Genomic DNA, 19,493 nt, shown 5'->3' with positions numbered 1-19,493 from the left:
AAGTTTCAACATGAACAAAGTGTGTTCAAAAATGGTTCCAAAGTGTCTCACAATTGAACAGAAGGAACGCCGAAGAATGATTTGTTCTGACATCCTGGAAAACATTGAAAGTGATCCCACCTTCTTACAAAATGTTATTACTTGCGATGAATCGTGGTTTTTTACTTACGATCTTGAAACTAAACGCCAATCGATGCATTGGAAAACTCCTGGTTCTCCACGACAAAAAAAAGCACGAATGTCAAAATCGAAATTCAAGGCAATGATGATTGTTTTTTTTTTTTTTTTTTTTGACATCAAAGGGATTGTGCACATTGATTGGGTACCAGAGGGACAAACAGTGAATCAGCATTACTACATTAGCGCCCTGGCTACCCTACGTGAGAGAGTACGGAGAAAACGGAACGATTTGTGGAGAAAAAAGTCATGGATCCTTCACCAAGACAATGCCCCAGCTCACAGTGCGTTGTCAGTGAAGACGTTTTTGGCAAAACACAACATTCCCATCTTAGATCATCCACCCTACTCACCTGATTTGGCCCCCTGTGACTTTTTTCTTTTCCCTAAAGTCAAGTCAGCTTTGAAAGGAACTAGATTTGAGACTGTTGAAGCAGTAAAAGAAAAAGCGACGGAAGTAATGTATGGACTTACCGAAAATGATCTGCAGCATTGCTATGAACAGTGGAAAATTCGTATGGAGCGGTGTAGAGACCGAGGAGGAGAGTACATTGAAGGAGATAACATGAAATTGTAAATAATTGTAAATAAATGATTTTTCCAGCATCAGTCCGGTTTTTTCTAGCCGCACCTCGTACAGTACATCGGTGATGTAGTTTCCCACGCTACATTGATGTATCGACATCGAAATCCCAATACTGAGGGCAGATATTTTTGTTTTTCTCTTCTTGATGCAATAATTCACCAACAGCCGTATGTATTGCAGAAATTTGTTTTACGAACTTCTTATATGCTACTAGTTTCGGCATTACCTTGATGCCATCTTCAGGCCCCATACGTCATACATATAGCGATTTTACGACTATGACGTCTGACGCCTGAAGATGGCATCAATTAATGCCAAAACTGATAGCATATAAGAAGTTCGTAAAACAAATTTCTGCAATACATACGCCTGTTGGTAAATTATTGCATCAAGAAATACATGCCAGCCGTTGTCCCAAAGTCCATAATGGGCCAACAAAGATGTTTATTTTGTGTTATATGTTTTCGCAATTTTTGGTAAATATTTGAAATTATTCATTAGAAATTGCAGTAGAACGTGATTCTACTTTCACTGCGTCAATGAGTCTTACTACTTCAACGAGGTTCTCGATCTGAAGAAGCAGCACAACTGTTGCTTAAGAAAAGAAATTACGCAATGAGTGTGCTGTTTCTTTACATCAGATTCTTCGAAAACAGTTGCTGAAAATGATGAGCAAACATGTAAATGACAATATCGGTCTTCGCGGTGGGCGAAGATATGTGAGCGGAAAGAATGCTGATGTAATCGTCGCGCAACGCTACCAACAGGAACTGGAACATTTAACTTCACCACGCAATTTTGACACTACAACTGCTAGGTCGCTGGCGTTGGCAAAAACAAAACAAAAAACAAAAAACCAGGAAAGCCGACGAAGTGTTCCGGAAAAATCCGACACGTGACGAAACCGAACGACTGACAACTTCAATTGTGCCACTTATATGCAGTAACCATTGTTAGCAAATTGGTTATCGCAAAGCGTGAACGTGCATCGTTTTCCTTTCAATTCTTGCTCTAAGGGAGATAGGTAGTTGGTAGCTTCTTGATGTACAGAATATCTAATAATAAATCAGTTCTTATGTATACAGCTCTAGAAGTGGCATTGTATTTACAATGTGCAGCCAATATTTTTATAGGACTGTACATCTACATCTACATCTACATTTATACTGCGCAAGCCACCCAACGGTGTGTGGCGGAGGGCACTTTACGTGCCACTGTCATTACCTCCCTTTCCTGTTCCAGTCGCGTATGGTTCGCGGGAAGAACGACTGTCTGAAAGCCTCCGTGCGCGCTCTAATCTCTCTAATTTTACATTCGTGATCTCCTCGGGAGGTTAGGGGGAAGCGATATATTCGATACCTCATCCAGAAACGCACCCTCTCGAAACCTGGCGAGCAAGCTACACCGCGATGCAGAGCGCCTCTCTTGCAGAGTCTGCCACTTGAGTTTATTAAACATCTCCGTAACGCTATCACGGTTACCAAATAACCCTGTGACGAAACGCACCGCTCTTCTTTGGATCTTCTCTACCTCCTCCGTCAACCCGATCTGGTACGGATCCCACACTGACGAGCAATACTCAAGTATAGGTCGAACGAGTGTTTTGTAAGCCACCCCCTTTGTTGATGGACTACATTTTCTAAGCACTCTCCCAATGAATCTCAACCTGGTACCCGCCTTACCAACAATTAATTTTATATGATCATTCCACTTCAAATCGTTCCGCACGCATACTCCCAGATATTTTACAGAAGTAACTGCTACCAGTGTTTGTTCCGCTATCATATAATCATACAATAAAGGATCCTCCTTTCTATGTATTCGTAATACATTACATTTGTCTATGTTAAGGGACAGTTGCCACTCCCTGCACCAAGTGCCTATCCGCTGTAGATCTTCCTGCATTTCGCTACAATTTTCTAATGCTGCAACTTCTCTGTATACTACAGCATCATCCGCGAAAAGCCGCATGGAACTTCCGACACTATCTACTAGGTCATTTATATATATTGTGAAAAGCAATGGTCCCATAACACTCCCCTGTGGCACGCCAGAGGTTACTTTAACGTCTGTAGACGTCTCTCCATTGATAACAACACGCTGTGTTCTGTTTGCTAAAAACTCTTCAATCCAGCTACACAGCTGGTCTGATATTCCGTAGGCTCTTACTTTGTTTATCAGGCGACAGTGCGGAACTGCATCGAACGCCTTCCGGAAGTCAAGAAAAATAGCATCTACCTGGGAGCCTGTATCTAATATTTTCTGGGTCTCATGAACAAATAAAGCGAGTTGGGTCTCACACGATCGCTGTTTCCGGAATCAATGTTGATTCCTACATAGTAGATTCCGGGTTTCCAAAAACGACATGATACTCGAGAAAAAAACATGTTCTAAAATTCTACAACAGATCGACGTCAGAGATATAGGTCTATAGTTTTGCGCATCTGCTCGGCGACCCTTTTTGAAGACTGGGACTACCTGTGCTCTTTTCCAATCATTTGGAACCCTCCGTTCCTCTAGAGACTTGCGGTACACGGCTGTTAGAAGGGGGGCATCTTTTTGTTTGATGCTTCGATATATCGATATTTTTGTTAGTATACCAGTCCCTGTAACGATATCTTTTTAAATATCGATATATCGGATACCCGTTACTTTTAAAAATATCAGCAGTCCTAGTTCAGATGAGGGAAACGGGCAGGGCACTCCATTTGCCGAATATCCTCTCGATCCAGGAGTACCTCCACCTGCTCAGCGCGTTGTCATCCATAAGGGCCGAATGTACCCCTGAAAAGACGTTCATCGGGAAGGAGTACAGTGCCACAGTATTGCTGAATGGTGAGTGTACCGTATTCAATGATTCGCGGGTCAGTACGGCCATACGACATTCTACCTCCCCACACCAAAGCACCTGGACCAGCAGAACGATCATGTCTGACTATGTTCCCGAGTGCATTACGTGTTCCACGTCTCGCCGTATGAGGGCACGTCCAGAGTCATTACTCATACTGAATCTGGCGTCATCGGAGACTGAACTTGACCCTTTTCCTCGCTAGTCCAGTCCCTATTCTACTGGCGCCATTGGAAACGGTGTCGTCGATTTGCAGGTGTCAAGGGAACACAACGTATTGTTCGCTGGGCAGCCGCTGCACTGTGGAGGATGAGACCGAGTGCACTGCAGTCCTGTTAGATTTGGTTTTCAATTTCCCCCACTGTTTGAAGTGGGTGCTTTCTTGCTTGTTGCACTTACAATAGCCAATGAGTGGTCGTAAAATACTGGTTAAGGGTGAAACTGCAGAGCGGAAATTCTCCTGTCGGTTATCTGCAGCATAACACTTTGGAATGGAGCTCTCGATAAATTTGGCAATGTCATGAATGAATAACAAATTAACGTAAAGACTGGTTGTCTACTGGACCTATAATAATGAAAGTCGTGCTATTTAGGGATATTCTCATGTAATTTTCGTGGTTCCGTCCCCTTTTCTTGGGAATATTTTTTAGTTGCTATTTCATCATTGAAAATTGAACATGTGTACTGTAATCGTACTGCCAAGAAGACCATGATTTTGCGTCACAAGGCGAACTTCGTTGTAATGAAGTTGTTAAATTTGAAATTTTGACGTTGTATTTATAACTGATATTCGGAAAAAGCAAAAAAAATCGTATCTTACCAGATACATATCGAATTGCTAGCGCGAGTGATGAAGTTAAATATCACTTGTCATCAAGAGCAAAGGCCAGGGTGGGGGAAAAATGTTGTATTTTACACAAAACATATGAGACCTAATTGAAATTAGTTCGTAGGAGGCATCATGTTCACTACTGTCATAAATAACGCTATAACCAAATCAAAAGAAGTGAAAAGTTGACAAAGGTCCTCCGGTGATGAGTTAATTGTGAATACCATTATTTTCGTAAGATGGTATGCCTGGAAGGGATGATGAATTGATAAATTCAGTCTCAAGCCTTAAAGTATTTGAAACTATGCTGACAAAGTACTACAGATAACTCTAATGCCGTTAATTTATCATTCCCGTAGTAAACAGTAGATCAATATACCCTTGATGTAGTAAAATAGGCTTAATTACACCTCTGAAGCTGTTAGTCGTAACCGTCTTTATTTTCTTAAATCTAAATTTACTTTGCAATTTTGTTTTCTTGTAATACGTTTATGGCACTTAGTGGGTTTACTGCAGAAGTTACAGGGTCAGGGATTTTCTCTGCCTCGTGATGGCTGGGTGTTGTGTGATGTCCTTAGGTTAGTTAGGTTTAAGTAGTTCTAAGTTCTAGGGGACTGATGACCATAGCTGTTAAGTCCCATAGTGCTCAGAGCCATTTGAACCATTTTTTGCAGAAGTTAAAGCAACAGCTGTTCGCTATTTGCGTTCTCTAGTAAACTGTCATCTCTTTTCGATGCACTTCTCCCTTCCGTCCCCAGCTCGTGGTCGTGCGGTAGCGTTCTCGCTTCCCACACCCGGGTTCCCGGGTTCGATTCCCGGCGGGGTCCCCTGCCTCGTGATGACTGGGTGTTGTGTGATGTCCTTAGGTTGGTTAGGTTTAAGTAGTTCTAAGTTCTAGGGGACTGATGACCATAGATGTTAAGTCCCATAGTCCTCAGAGCCATTTGAACCATCTCCCTTCCACGAGAAGGTACAAATTCTTCAACGGTACGTTCTTTTCTGTTGGAATAGTCAACTCTTGCCACGAGCTGTTCTTTTTCTTCAAAATTATAAGGCATGGTCAAAAAGTTTCCATTTGAGGGTTTTGCTGGAGCGCATATACAAAGTAGCCCGATACCGAACGAGTACATGAGCACCACGTGTAACCAAAGATTTGTGCGGCATTCGCCTTTCCGCGTGCTTGCGGTAAATGCGGAAACGTGAACTATAGCGGCGTTTTTACCAAATGCGTTGAAACAGGATGAGCTCTTTCCTTGGTTGCCGAAGAACATCCATCGGAGAGTGGAGGAAGTGTATGGGGCAGCATGTCTGTCGGAGACCAACGTTGTGGAATGGTGCGCCAAGCTCCACCCATGGGGTGCTGCTGTTTCATGATAACGCACGTTCCCATATCGGAAATATTTTAAAGCAGAAGTTACGCCAATTTAAGTGGGAGCCACTAGAGCACCCGCCTTGTAGTGCTGATCTCCCCCATGCGGCTGTCACGCCTTTGGTGCCTTAAAACCGTCCTCCAAGGGTTGATGATACCTGTCAGACGGTGATGTGCAGGAGGCAGTTCCTATTTCTTCACACAGCAGGACGGGTTTTTTACTGAATGGTGCATCGGTAGGATGATTGCCTCATTGCTCACAGCGATTTTGTCTGATTGGCATACCGATTCTGGACTGTATGGCCTTCGTTCAGAAACTTCTTGATCGGTCCTTATACTATGTCCAACGTTCAGTTCTTTATCATCACCGTATCTAACATCTTCTTTACCTTTTTACTGTCGGTTAACTCAACTCATAATAATAATGTATACTGGCCTCACCACCTCCCATAATTGAGTGGTTCAAATGGTTGAAATGGTTCAAATGGTTCTGAGCATATGGGACTTAACATGTGAGGTCGTCAGTCTCCTCGAACTTGAACTACTTTAACGTAACTAACCTACGGACAACACACACATCCATGCTCGAGGCAGGATTCGAACCTGCAACCGTAGCGGTCGCGCGGTTCCAGACTGAAGCACCTAGAACAGCTCGGCCACAACGGACAGAAATTGAGTGGTATTTGAGACTGTTTGTAGTTCACTTATTCCATTTATACAGTTAATTTAATTTACATTCTAGCTGTCTGAGAGTTTAAAAAATCAATGGAAGTTACTTACCTAGATAATCACATGAGACACTTCTAGCATGATAAGTCAAAAAATCATTAGCAGAGCACAATACTCTACGGTTCTACATTACATAGAGAACTGTTTCCAACTCCCGCATTAATGTGACGAACCAAGCAGGAAACATCTATCTGGGGTTGGAAGCTACTGTTGACATTTCTTTTTTTTTCGTATTTGCGAATTGAGTTTGGTTTTATAAATTTCTCCTTCTGCAAAACACGAAATATTTTTTCCTGTTTAGTCATACATGCTCCGACACTTATGTGTCATCTCCAGGAGCTCGCGATTGTCTTGTATTTTACAAAGTTCGCGCTTATATTTGATGCCTAAAATTGTAGCATCCACATTTTTTAAATGTAATTTAAGGTGGGCAATCAAAAGAAGATGAAATGGCTTGGCTCTGAGCACTATGGGACTCAACTTCTGAGGTCATCAGTCTCCTAGAACTTAGAACTACTTAAAACTAATTAACCTAAGGACATCACACACATCCATGCCCGAGTCAGGATTCGAACCTGCGACCGTAGCGGTCGCGCGGTTTCAGACTGAAGCGCCTAGAACCGCTCGGCCACTCCGGCCGTCAGAAGATGAAATGCATATCTTATAGTTCTTAGACCTAAAACAGAAGAAATAATCATGTATTGTGTACAATAGTTTTACAGAAATGAATCTAGACCCACTTAAGATGACTTACGGGTCGAAAAATGTTTGGGTAAAAATAATTTGTTTTGTAGTAGCGGGGTTTAGAAATATAATTTCAGTCAAGAATCTATTTATTGAAACAATAAGATCCTGGATGCATCCTTACTCCCATACGATAATCACCCCCCCCCCTACCCCCTCCCGTACCCTACTCGAAGCTCGATAATTTGACCCTTCTTTATTGCACAACTCTGTTATAACATTATGGTTATTTTGTTTTCAATGTTGGCTTCTTCCTGCGATAATGGTGGAATCGCCACAGCAAGAAAATAAAGCGAAGTTGCATTTGAAAACAGTTTCTTACCCAGTGCAAAGCACGTGCTCCCAGAGGATTCCATAATGGGCACTTCGCTCGAGAGGTGTTCGTGACAGCGTCAGCGAATGAACAGGCAGTTGTGTACAAGTGGGGCAACACACAACCGTGCGTCTTGGAGAAACGGAATGCCAAGGAAATGACATACAGACGCCGATCGGTATCTGGTACAACTTCTGAATGCGATTCAGCAAAATAAGAGCGGCCTGCCTACGTACGTGAAATGTCGAGGATAAAAAGAAGGAGGACAGGTAAGAATGTCGCTTTGCCTAGAGAGCGGCGGAGTGGAACAGGGTGGATTCTACAGCATTCCCTAGCCGTCCTGCGGTTGTCTGCGCACGATCTACGCGACACCGTCCAGTTCCTGCAACCTGGTCTACAACTGTGTCCCCCCATCTTCCGTGAGTGTTTCCACGATAAGTGAGATCATCTCATTACAGAAGCTTAAGATAAAGTGACACAAGGAAATTCACTTCATAGAATCAAAGGTGAAAACAAAACAAATGGTTCAAATGGCTCTGAGCACTATGCGACGTAACTTCTGAGGTCATCAGTCGCCTAGAACTTAGAACTAATTAAACCTAACTAACCTAAGGACATCACACACATCCATGACCGAGTCAGGATTCGAACCTACGACCGTAGCGGTCGCTCGGTTCCAGACTGTAGCGCTTAGAACCGCACGGCCACTCCGGCCGCCGAAAACAAAACAGGGAACGAGTTCGAGTGCTGCATGAAAAGTTGGCGGGCTGCCACAGACACGACACAGAAAACAAATACCTTCTCTTTATGTAAGTGGGTTTTGTGAAACATAGCAAAGGAAGTGCCAGTGTGATATGCAGAATGGTTTGGTACTAATGCTGAGTGTGTGTTCAAACGGATGCAGTGGAGCAAAATGTCGTCGGAAAATTTTTTGTTTTGGATGGCTTTTTATCAACGGAAATATCCAAAGTCTAATAGTCGATTATAAAAGATACGAGAAAGAGATAGAAAAATCCGGGCTTGGCAGTATTCTGGAAGATAATCCACGTGAAGGAAGTCTGGAACCTACGTACTATCACAGAGAGAGAGACCATCATGCAAGTGTAGGGTATGTTCTTCGACGCTCTGCAATTAAAGATGTATTAATGAGGATCTCTTTCGATGTAACGTGTGTCTCGACTTAGTTAATCTGTGGACGTTCGTGTAGTTGCCGACGGCTTCTTTTTAACAATATGAACCACGCATATTTATGCAAGCACAATCGCCTGCAGTACATGCCTTAACAATTGTTCGTAGTTCATAAGATACAGCGAGCCAATGAAAATGATTTACAGCCCGGCACTGATCGAGTGAAACAAAAATTTTAAGAATAAATCTGATGCAGCTGATGACGACTTTTAATAGTAAAAAATCTCGTGAAACATGCAGAGCACCGCATGTATAGCAATTACATGAAGGAGCTGAGACCATTAGTATACGAGATTTTCATTTCGCCTTTCTATGGTATTTTAGAAACGGTTTTAAGAAAACGGTAATTTAACAGCGAAAACGGCACTTCAAAGCAAGTAATATTGTGTACAGGAGCACTGCAACCATCTATTTCGAAATAAATTATCAGTTTCTTTGGCTAATAAGGAAAACATAAATTTCCTTTACTTCACGTCTATGGTCAAAATCTTTTTCTTTTTTTTCTTTTTTTGTTATCAGACTAACATTTATGAATATTTAAAGCGCACAAATGCACATGTACGTCAGCAATGCTTTTCATTATGACCTGTTTTATTGTTCTAAGCTGTACTAAGTCTGCAAGTTGTATTTGTGTTTTTTCCCGTATTTTCTGCAGATCTGAAGATGGTCATTACAGACCGAAACTGTTAGTCTGATCACAAAAAAAAAGTTACCATAGGCGTTGTAAAGGGACATCCTTCTCTAGCATTACTTTTCCTCGGCAGTAGTTGTCGAAACCAGTAATATTTTTCGTATTTTGAACAGGTCAGTATTATCTCAGATGCTTTTCTGAAAAAAAATCATGTAGATTTATACACAATATGATATTTCAGGCTAAAATTTATGTAAAGGAATTATTTTATTTGCGATGTTACAATCGATATGTACTAGCTCTGAACATACAGTTAAAATTATTGTTTTTGGAAGCATTTGAAATTACGACATATTTGGAATACTTAAAAAGCACTCCGTCCTCAGGCCACAAGTGGACCATCGGGACCATCCGACCGCCGTGTCATCCACAGTTGATGCGGATAGGAGGGGCGTGTGGTCAGCACTTCGCTCTCTCGGTCGTTATGATGGTTTTCCTTGACCGGAGCCGCTACTATTCGGTCGAGGAGCTCCTCAATTGGCATCACGAGGCTGAGTGCACCCCGAAAAATGGCAACAGCACATGGCGGCTCGGATGGTCACCCATCCACGTGCCGGCCACGCCCGACAGCGCTTAACTTTGGTGATCTCACGGGAACCGGTGTATCCACTGCGGCAAGACCGTTACCAGGCACACTTAAAATTTCTGATATTATTTACGCAATCTAGTACTGTTTATTATGTTTATTTCTGGATTCATTTATGAAATAATAGTTGAACAAATAGAAATTCATTTGTCAAAAAATTGTAAACCTTTTGGAATATTGGTATTGAGAGAGGACAAGTTACTCTCTCACCTATTTTTCTCATATGCAAAATTATTAAAGATTTTATTACAACCTGATATACCTTGAGTGAGACTAGAAAGATAACAGCCTGAGCAGATGTTGATAGGGCCTGGTAGAGCACTAAAAGCATAAGGTATTTTTATGGTTCTTAGCTCATAGAAACGGCATGTTGGGAGTTTAAAGCAATTGGCAGCGAGCCCATCCCTCAGTAAATCTTACTGGACAGGCCCACAGCCATACAGGGCAGAAAGGGCATCCCCTCATTGAGACAAGTCTCCAGTAGAACAATGCCCTGATACCTGCTGCGCGGGCTGGGGACAACAGTCTTAAGGAACGCATCTACACAGTGGGGGTTGTAAACCGGGCAGAGTGTTCAGAGCAATGCATAATAAAGATTCGCCTGTTTTCATGTTCAACAATAATGCAAATAGGCCAGTACCCACATCCTGGCTGCCAAGGTTGAATAAGAAAAAAACTGGTTTCTGATAAACGTTTGGAAATAGTATCTCTATTGCACCTCATAGCTAGGACTAACAAGCGCCAAGGCACAGACGATTTAGATAAAGATCTTTAAGACTGTATCTGTTCGCTTGTTGCCATGAGAAGTGGCATGACTTTGGAGAAATCTTCCCCCTCTCTGAAAACTTAAAAAGAGCCAGTAACTTGGCGGTTTCCTTTTCTTTTCTGAGACACAGGTTTCTTAACTCTTGCCCTGGTTCGACATGATTTTGTGCTGTCATGTGGAAGGAGAGATATAGCGCCTCTAGAGCCCAGTGATTGGCTCAAAATGGAGTGAAGGTGGTGTCGTTCATGCACTTTGTGGGAAAACGGAATTTTTTTTCTGGAGAGGTGCAAAGCACTCGGGTGCAGGACTTTGGTCTGGAAGAACTTCTGGTCGAATCTCTGGCATGTGTGGTTGGTACTTGGGACCTGTCCTGAGACTGACTTCACTTGAAAGTACTTTAGACTGGGGAGGTTGTGGTGAAGTTGTTAGTGTACTGACAGTGTGACTTCAAATGTCTCAGACTACTCATTTTTCTGAGGGCACACACATTCGTTTTTGGTTTACCAGTCTTGACATTTGGAATCCTTGTACGCTCTGTCATATAGGTGAGCGAATTGGTCCTTGGTATGACTAGTGAACAGGTGTGTCACACACTGAAATCTAGCGTGATTTCAGGGCGCTGGTAGAGAGTAAATTGCGATCCATCTGCCTGATCGCTAGACTGTGAGATTTTTGCATTTGTTTCATGGCCGCGATCGATTCACAGGTGCTGCCTCCTAGTCTCACCTCCACCACACACATATCGCCAGCTGCAAGTTACATCGCCACATGAAGCAAACAGGGTAACACACTGCCACTCTGGCATTGACAGGGCATACAGATCTCAATTGCCACTTGCTGTCAGCTTTTTAGCTGCAACTATGTAGAGAAATTACAGTAAATTTGATCAATCAAAGTCTGCACAACGTCAGATCAATTCAGATTGAGTTATCCACATTTTTAATGCCAGAGTACTTGACTCACCTCTGCCACCCAGGATTCTTATGCATTGTGGTCTTAAACCACCTGTTAGTTGTTTTTGGTATTCAATCAATAACTTGTTTAGCATAATTTATGTCTGTTTTTTTCTTTTGAAAAATAATGCCAACATTCTCAATCAATTTATATAGTCCCCACTAGAGCTGCCTTGCATTTTGGCGACCCTGCCAGGATCTCGAATTGATGGCTCTTTCTGTGACTGTCAGATCACGTTGCCTAGCATAGCCATTCAGTTTGACGTACCTTGTGCAGATTTTTGAATTGATGGCACCTTCTGTGACCATCAGATCGTAGATAGTATTGCTTAGTGAAGTTTCTGTTTTCCATGTTTAATGTGTTGCACTGGGTAGATTCATGTTGCTGGCACCTAGACATAGTACCAATACACAATTAATGTATGTGTGTATTTTCATGCTGTGTTTGTGACTTCTGTGTTACCTCATTGTTTGTTTCTGATGGCCAACTGCGTTGTCCTGATTTGTTAGGATAGATTGAGATTTTCGTTTTTGAGCATAGACAAGAGTGCTGTTATTGTAATTCATTGTCAGGAACTAGGAATCAGTAGCTCACGGAATCGTAATTTAAAATAGAATCTGTGTGGCATAGGAAAGTATATTGTTTAAATTCGTTTGGGTCAAAATTAGAGTGCATGCTTACAAGAAGCAAGGCACTTTGCTACAGAGCAGAGGAAGTAATTGTGTTTTGTTAACCATGCACCCACGTCAGATTATTAGCGGTGGCCAGGCAAACATTACACAGGATTCTCAGGTAAATGCGGTTGCAGACCGGGAAGAAATGTCGAACGTAGAACTTGCAGAGTATGACGGCATGTCTCAGTCAGGCGACGAAAGTGAACAGAAGACTGCGGCAGAACGAAATGTAGGCGCTGCTGATACGAGACGCATCGTCAGTGAAACTGACAGACCAGAATCACAAACGAAATGTCACAGAATGATGAAATCTCGTTCATCTAGTCCGGAAGGTGTTAGCAGTGGTTCTCAGTTTTGAGGTTCTCATGCAATTCATGAAACAGGCAGACAAAAATAGACGAGAGGAAGAAGAGGAAAGACGCAAATTAGTCATAAGAACGGTCACAGACGGTATAGGTGGTGTCAAGAAAGAGATCGCAGGAATCCAAGAAGAACTAAAGAATGTCAAAAAAATGACAGCAGAAACGCGTGAGGTCGCGGACCAGCGAAGTGCGATTCCAAAACAGCACGATTTGTAGCGCAAGTAGCACGAAAGGACGCATCAGTGGCCAAAGAACAAGTTAAACTGACAAGAACTGAGGTGTGTAAGCCAAAAAAGGCACTAGCAACTCTCCAAAAACAAGGCAAAATAATAGTTCAAGAAACGCAGGAAGACATGAGTGAGGTGGTGAAGCGAATCGAACAGACAGAAATCAAAAATTCCGAAATCTCTGAAATTAAAGATCACCAGACCCGAGTCACTGAGCAACAATACGAGTTGGCAAAGGATGTTCGGCAGGCACGTGAGCGGGTCGCGCAATTGCAAACACAATCTCGTCCGGTAGAGCGCCAACGAGAACATCACAGAAGTGAAGACAATGTTTTGCGACTCTCCGAACAGCTATATGAGGACACACCCCATGCACATGGACGAATGCAGTAGGAATGTGCTCCTGCAGCGGTGAAACGCTTAATACAACACGCTCCGTTGGTAACACTCAGCATGTCAGAGATCGAGACGGAAAACAACTGTACACATCTGCGGAAGTCAGAAACGTTATTACGTAAATCTGACAACAGGAGGAGGTACCATAACAGTGGACGAGGATTGTTTGGGCACGGATACATGGAGTCACGTGCTGCGGACGAGAGGGAAAATTCCTATGGAGTATGCGTCGAACCTTTCGACCACAAACTTTTCTTGACCATCCAGAATTTTCAAATCTACAAGGAGGAAAACAAGCATACTTGACCTCTTAGCATCAAATAATCCTGGACAAATAGGGAGTATCATGACCAATACAGGGATTAGCGACCAAAAGGCAGTTGCTGCTAGGCTGAATACCGTAACACCCATAATCATCAAAAAGAAACACAAAATAAATCTATTTAAAATAGCTGATAAAAATGCTCTTAACTCCTTTTTAACAGAGTCTCCACTCTTTCCGATCTGATCACATAAGCGTAGAAAAGATGTGGATAGATTTCAAAGAGATAGTATCGATGGCAATTGAGAGATATATACCACATAAATTAGTAAGTGATTTTTCTGATCACCCATGGTACACAAAACGGGTCAGATCGCTGTTGCCGAAGCAACGATCAAACCATCGCAAATTTGAAAGAACTAAAAATCCCCAAGATTGGCAAAGTTTTGCAGAAGTTCGAAATATAACGCGTGCTTCAATGCGAGATGTTTTCAATAATTTCCATAACGAAGCTCTGTCTCGGGATCTGGCAGAAAACCCAAAGAGATTCTGGTCTTATATAAAGCACACCAGTGGCAAGTCGCGATAACAACGGTGAAGTCACTTATGACAGTGCCACTAAAGCAGAATTATTGAATACGGTTTTCCGAAACTCTTTCACCAAAGAAGACGAAGAAAGTATTCCTTAATTCCAATCAAGAACACCTGCCAAGATGAGAAACGTAGCACTAGATATGCTCGGTCTAGCAAAGCAGCTTAAATTACTTAACAAAGGCAAGCCTCCGGTCCAGATTGTATACCATTCAGGTTCCTTTCAGAGTATGCCGATGCAAGGGCTCCATATTTAGCATATACAATCGCTTGCTCACAGAAACTTCCGTACCTAAAGACTGGAAAATTGCTCAAGTCACACCAATACTCGAAAAGGGAAATAGGAGTAATCCACTGAATTACAGGCCCATATCACTGACGTCGATTTGCAGTACGGTTTTTGAACATATACTGTATTCGAACATTATGAATTACCTCAAAGAAAACGATTTATTGACACATAGTCAGTACGGATTCAAGAAAGATCGTTCTTGTGAAACACAATTAGCTCTTTATACTCATGAGGTAATGGGTGCTATCGACAGGGGATGTCAAATTGATTCCATATTTTTATATTTCCAGAAGCCTTTCGACACCGTTCCTCACAAGCGTTGTGTTGTTGTTGTGGTCTTCAGTCCTGAGACTGGTTTGATGCAGCTCTCCATGCTACTCTATCCTGTGCAAGCTTCTTCATCTCCCAGTACCTACTGCAACCTACATCCTTCTGAATCTGCTTAGTGTATGCATCTCTTGGTCTCCCCCTACGATTTTTACCCTCCACGCTGCCCTCCAATACTAAATTGGTGATCCCTTGATGCCTCAGAACATGTCCTACCAACCGATCCCTTCTTCTGGTCAAGTTGTACCACAAACTCCTCTTCTCCCCAATCCCATTCAGTACCTCCTCATTAGTTATGTGATCTACCCATCTAATCTTCAGCATTCTTCTGTAGCACCACATTTCGAAAGCTTCTATTCTCTTCTTGTCCAAACTATTTATCGTCCATGTTTCACTTCCATACATGGCTACACTCCATACAAATACTTTCAGAAAAGACTTCCTGACACTTAAATCTATACTCGATGTTAACAAATTTCTCTTCTTCAGAAACGCTTTCCTTGCCATTGCCAGTCTACATTTTATATCCTCTCTACTTCGACCATCATCGGTTATTTTGCTCCCCAAATAGCAAAACTCCTTTACTACTTTAAGTGTCTCATTTCCTAATCTTATACCCTCAACATCACCCGACTTACTTCGACTACATTCCATTATCCTCGTTTTGCTTTTGTTGATGTTCATCTTATATCCTCCCTTCAAGACACCATCCATTCCGTTCAACTGCTCTTCCAAGTCCTTTACTGTCTCTGACAGAATTACAATGTCATCGGCGAACCTCAAAGTTTTTATTTCTTCTCCATGGATTTTAATACCTACTCCGAATTTTTCTTTTGTTTCCTTCACTGCTTGCTCAATACACAGATTGAATAACATCGGGGAGAGGCTACAACCCTGTCTTACTCCCTTCCCAACCACTGCTTCCCTTTCGTGTCCCTCGACTCTTATAACTGCCATCTGGTTTCTGTACAAATTGTAAATAGCCTTTCGCTCCCTGTATTTTACCCCTGCCACCTTTAGAATTTGAAAGAGAGTATTCCAGTCAACATTGTCAAAAGCTTTCTCTAAGTCTACAAATGCTAGAAACGTAGGTTTGCCTTTCCTTAATCTTTCTTCTAAGATAAGTCGTAAGGTCAGTATTGCCTCACGTGTTCCAGTATTTCTACGGAATCCAAACTGATCTTCCCCGAGGTGGGCTTCTACCAGTTTTTCCATTCGTCTGTAAAGAATTCGTGTTAGTATTTTGCAGCTGTGGCTTATTAAACTGATTGTTCGGTAATTCTCACATCTGTCAACACCTGCTTTCTTTGGGATTGGAATTATTATATTCTTCTTGAAGTCTGAGGGTATTTCGCCTGTTTCATACATCTTGCTCACCAGATGGTAGAGTTTTGTCAGGACTGGCTCTCCCAAGGCCGTCAGTAGTTCCAATGGAATGTTGTCTACTCCGGGGGCCTTGTTTCGACTCAGGTCTTTCAGTGCTCTGTCAAACTCTTCACGCAGTATAGTATCTCCCATTTGATCTTCATCTACATCCTCTTCCATTTCCATAATATTGTCCTCAAGTACATCGCCCTTGTATAGACCCTCTATATACTCCTTCCACCCTTCTGCTTTCCCTTCTTTGCTTAGAACTGGGTTTCCATCTGAGCTCTTGATGTTCATAGAAGTCGTTCTCTTATCTCCAAAGGTCTCTTTAATTTTCCTGTAGGCAGTATCTATCTTACCCCTAGTGAGATAAGCCTCTACATCCTTACATTTGTCCTCTAGCCATCCCTGCTTAGCCATTTTGCACTTCCTGTCAATCTCATTTTTGAGACGTTTGTATTCCTTTTTGCCTGCTTCATTTACTGCATTTTTATATTTTCTCCTTTCATCAATTAAACTCAATATTTCTTCTGTTACCCAAGGATTTCTACTAGCCCTCGTCTTTTTACCTACTTTATCCTCTGCTGCCTTCACTACTTCACCCCTCAAAGCTACCCATTCTTCTTCTACTGTATTTCTTTCCCCCATTCCTGTGAATTGTTCCCTTATGCTCTCCCTGAAACTCTGTACAACCTCTGGTTCTTTCAGTTTATCCAGGTCCCATCTCCTTAAATTCCCACCTTTTTGCAGTTTCTTCAGTTTTAATCTACAGGTCATAACCAATAGATTGTGGTCAGAGTCCACATCTGCCCCTGGAAATGTCTTACAATTTAAAACCTGGTTCCTAAATCTCTGTCTTACCATTATATAATCTATCTGATACCTTTTAGTGTCTCCAGGGTTCTTCCATGTATACAACCTTCTATCATGATTCTTAAACCAAGTGTTAGCTATGATTAAGTTGTGCTCTGTGCAAAATTCTACCAGGCGGCTTCCTCTTTCATTTCTTAGCCCCAATCCATATTCACCTACTACGTTTCCTTCTCTCCCTTTTCCTACACTCGAATTCCAGTCACCCATGACTATTAAATTTTCGTCTCCCTTCACTATCTGAATAATTTCTTTTATTTCATCATACATTTCTTCAATTTCTTCGTCATCTGCAGAGCTAGTTGGCATATAAACTTGTACTACTGTAGTAGGTGTGGGCTTCGTATCTATCTTGGCCACAATAATGCGTTCACTAAGCTGTTTGTAGTAGCTTACCCGCGTTGCTATTTTCCTATTCATTATTAAACCTACGCCTGCATTACCCCTATTTGACTTTGTGTTTATAACCCTGTAGTCACCTGACCAGAAGTCTTGTTCCTCCCGCCACCGAACTTCACTAATTCCCACAATATCTAACTTTGTAAGTAGGCTGTTTAGGTTTTTTTATTGATAACGCCACCTCAGTATGAAAATCACCGGCTGTGCCGTGTGCAGTCTGTGGCTGCTTTGCATTGTTGTAATACTCAACCATTGTAGTGTTAGGCAGCTGGCTGTGAACAGCGCGTAGCGCTGGGCAGTTGGAGGTGAGCCGCCAGCAGTGGTGGATGTGGGGAGAGAGATGGCGGAGTTTTGTAATTTGTCATGATATCAAGGTAAATACATTGTTGGTTCTCTATTAATATCTTTTATTTGCTAACTATCCCTATGAGTAGTTAGTGCCTTCCATAGTTCGAATCTTTTATTTAGCTGGCAGTAGTGGCGCTCGCTGTATTGCAGTAGCTTGAACAGCGAAGATTTTTGGTGAGGTAAGTGATTTGTGAGACGTATAGGTTAATGTTAGTCAGGGCCATTCTCTTGTAGAGAATTTTGGAAGTCAGATTGCGTTGCGTTAACAAAATATTGTGTGTTGAAAGTCAGATCGCGTTGCGCTAAAAAATATTGTGCGTCTGGTTAAGCACAGTCGTGTAAAATTTGTTCAAAGGGGACGTTGCATATGGCGACCCTGCCAGGATACCTCACTGGAATCTTCTGATTTTTTCTTGTAGTTTGTGTAATTAGTGTAGATTTTGTTTATTGCTAGCGCGTAATTATAGAGAGAATTTCCTTTGTAGTTGCAGTTTTTCATTGTTGTACAGTAAAACAGTTGTGGCATGCATGTAGATTGGCACCAAGTATTTCGCAGCTGCAATTAACTAGATATTATTTTCAGTGTTATGTTAACGTGTTCTCTTATTTTTGCTCTTCAAATTGTGTTTTTCTGTGTTGTCGTGTGAAATACTGTGACAATAATGGCGTGTGTAAAACGTAATACTAGGCTCCAAAGTAAACTGCGAAATGACAGTGAAGATGAAAGCAGTGTGTTAGCGCCACCGAGTAATGAATTAACTGATGTTCAAAGTAATAATTTGGTAATTGTGCATAGGGAAATGGAGCGGGCGGCAAACAATGGCGTAGGCGGTGAAACAATTAGTGAAGAGGGAAGCATTATCGATCGATCGGTCGGCAACAGCTCGCCTCAGGAATCGGGAATGACAGGACACAATTTTGCAAATACTGTAGATTCAGGTTTTGGGTCCTCACCGTTTTCTCAAATAAGTCAAGACACAATTTCTGCTTGTCAAAATGTGAATGTTGCCGGTGCAAATGCACTGCCGAAAAGCATAGAGGAACAGATTCCAGACACTAATACATTATTATTGCAATTAATGCAACAAATAAAACAAAATCAGAGACAAACACAGCAACAGCTAGACACAGTGGAACAAAATCAGAGACAAACACAGCAAAAGCTTCAAAAGTTAGACTCATTGGAACAAACTCTTGAACAAACACGTGAAGATTTAACTACTGAGTTACATAACATTGAAACGAAATGTCAAAAAGTCTGTAATGACGTAAAAACTCAAATTTGTGAGCATTTTCAACCTATTTTTTCGCGGCATGAAAATGCATTACAGAATCACGAAGCAGCCATAAAAGAACTGCAAACCATTGTTCATGAAAATCATGAGACCTTGCAAGCCAAATTTGACTTAGTTGCATCTACCGATTCGGTTACGCAACTTGCAAATACTCAGGAAAACTTAAAGGACACAGTAGATACTCTGAAACTTGGTTCAGAAAAACACACTGAGGAAATAAGTACACTATCGGAGAAAGTAGCCGAACTTTCGGATCAGTTCACTAACTTATCTACGAAGGTAGATGATGATCTGAATGACAC

The 19,493-nt window shown here is 41.9% G+C and overlaps 1 pseudogene; it reads right to left on the bottom strand.

Moving 5' to 3' along the window:
* Positions 1-9,984: 9,984 nt before the first annotated feature.
* On the bottom strand, positions 9,985-10,102 carry LOC126261261 (5S ribosomal RNA; annotated as a pseudogene).
* Between the last annotated feature and the right edge of the window lie 9,391 nt (positions 10,103-19,493).

Source organism: Schistocerca nitens, chromosome 5 (genome assembly GCF_023898315.1).
Source record: "Schistocerca nitens isolate TAMUIC-IGC-003100 chromosome 5, iqSchNite1.1, whole genome shotgun sequence".
Taxonomy (NCBI): Eukaryota; Metazoa; Arthropoda; class Insecta; order Orthoptera; family Acrididae; genus Schistocerca; species Schistocerca nitens.
The sequence above is the reverse complement of the archived record's forward strand: the minus strand, read 5'-3'. Positions and strand labels throughout refer to the sequence as shown.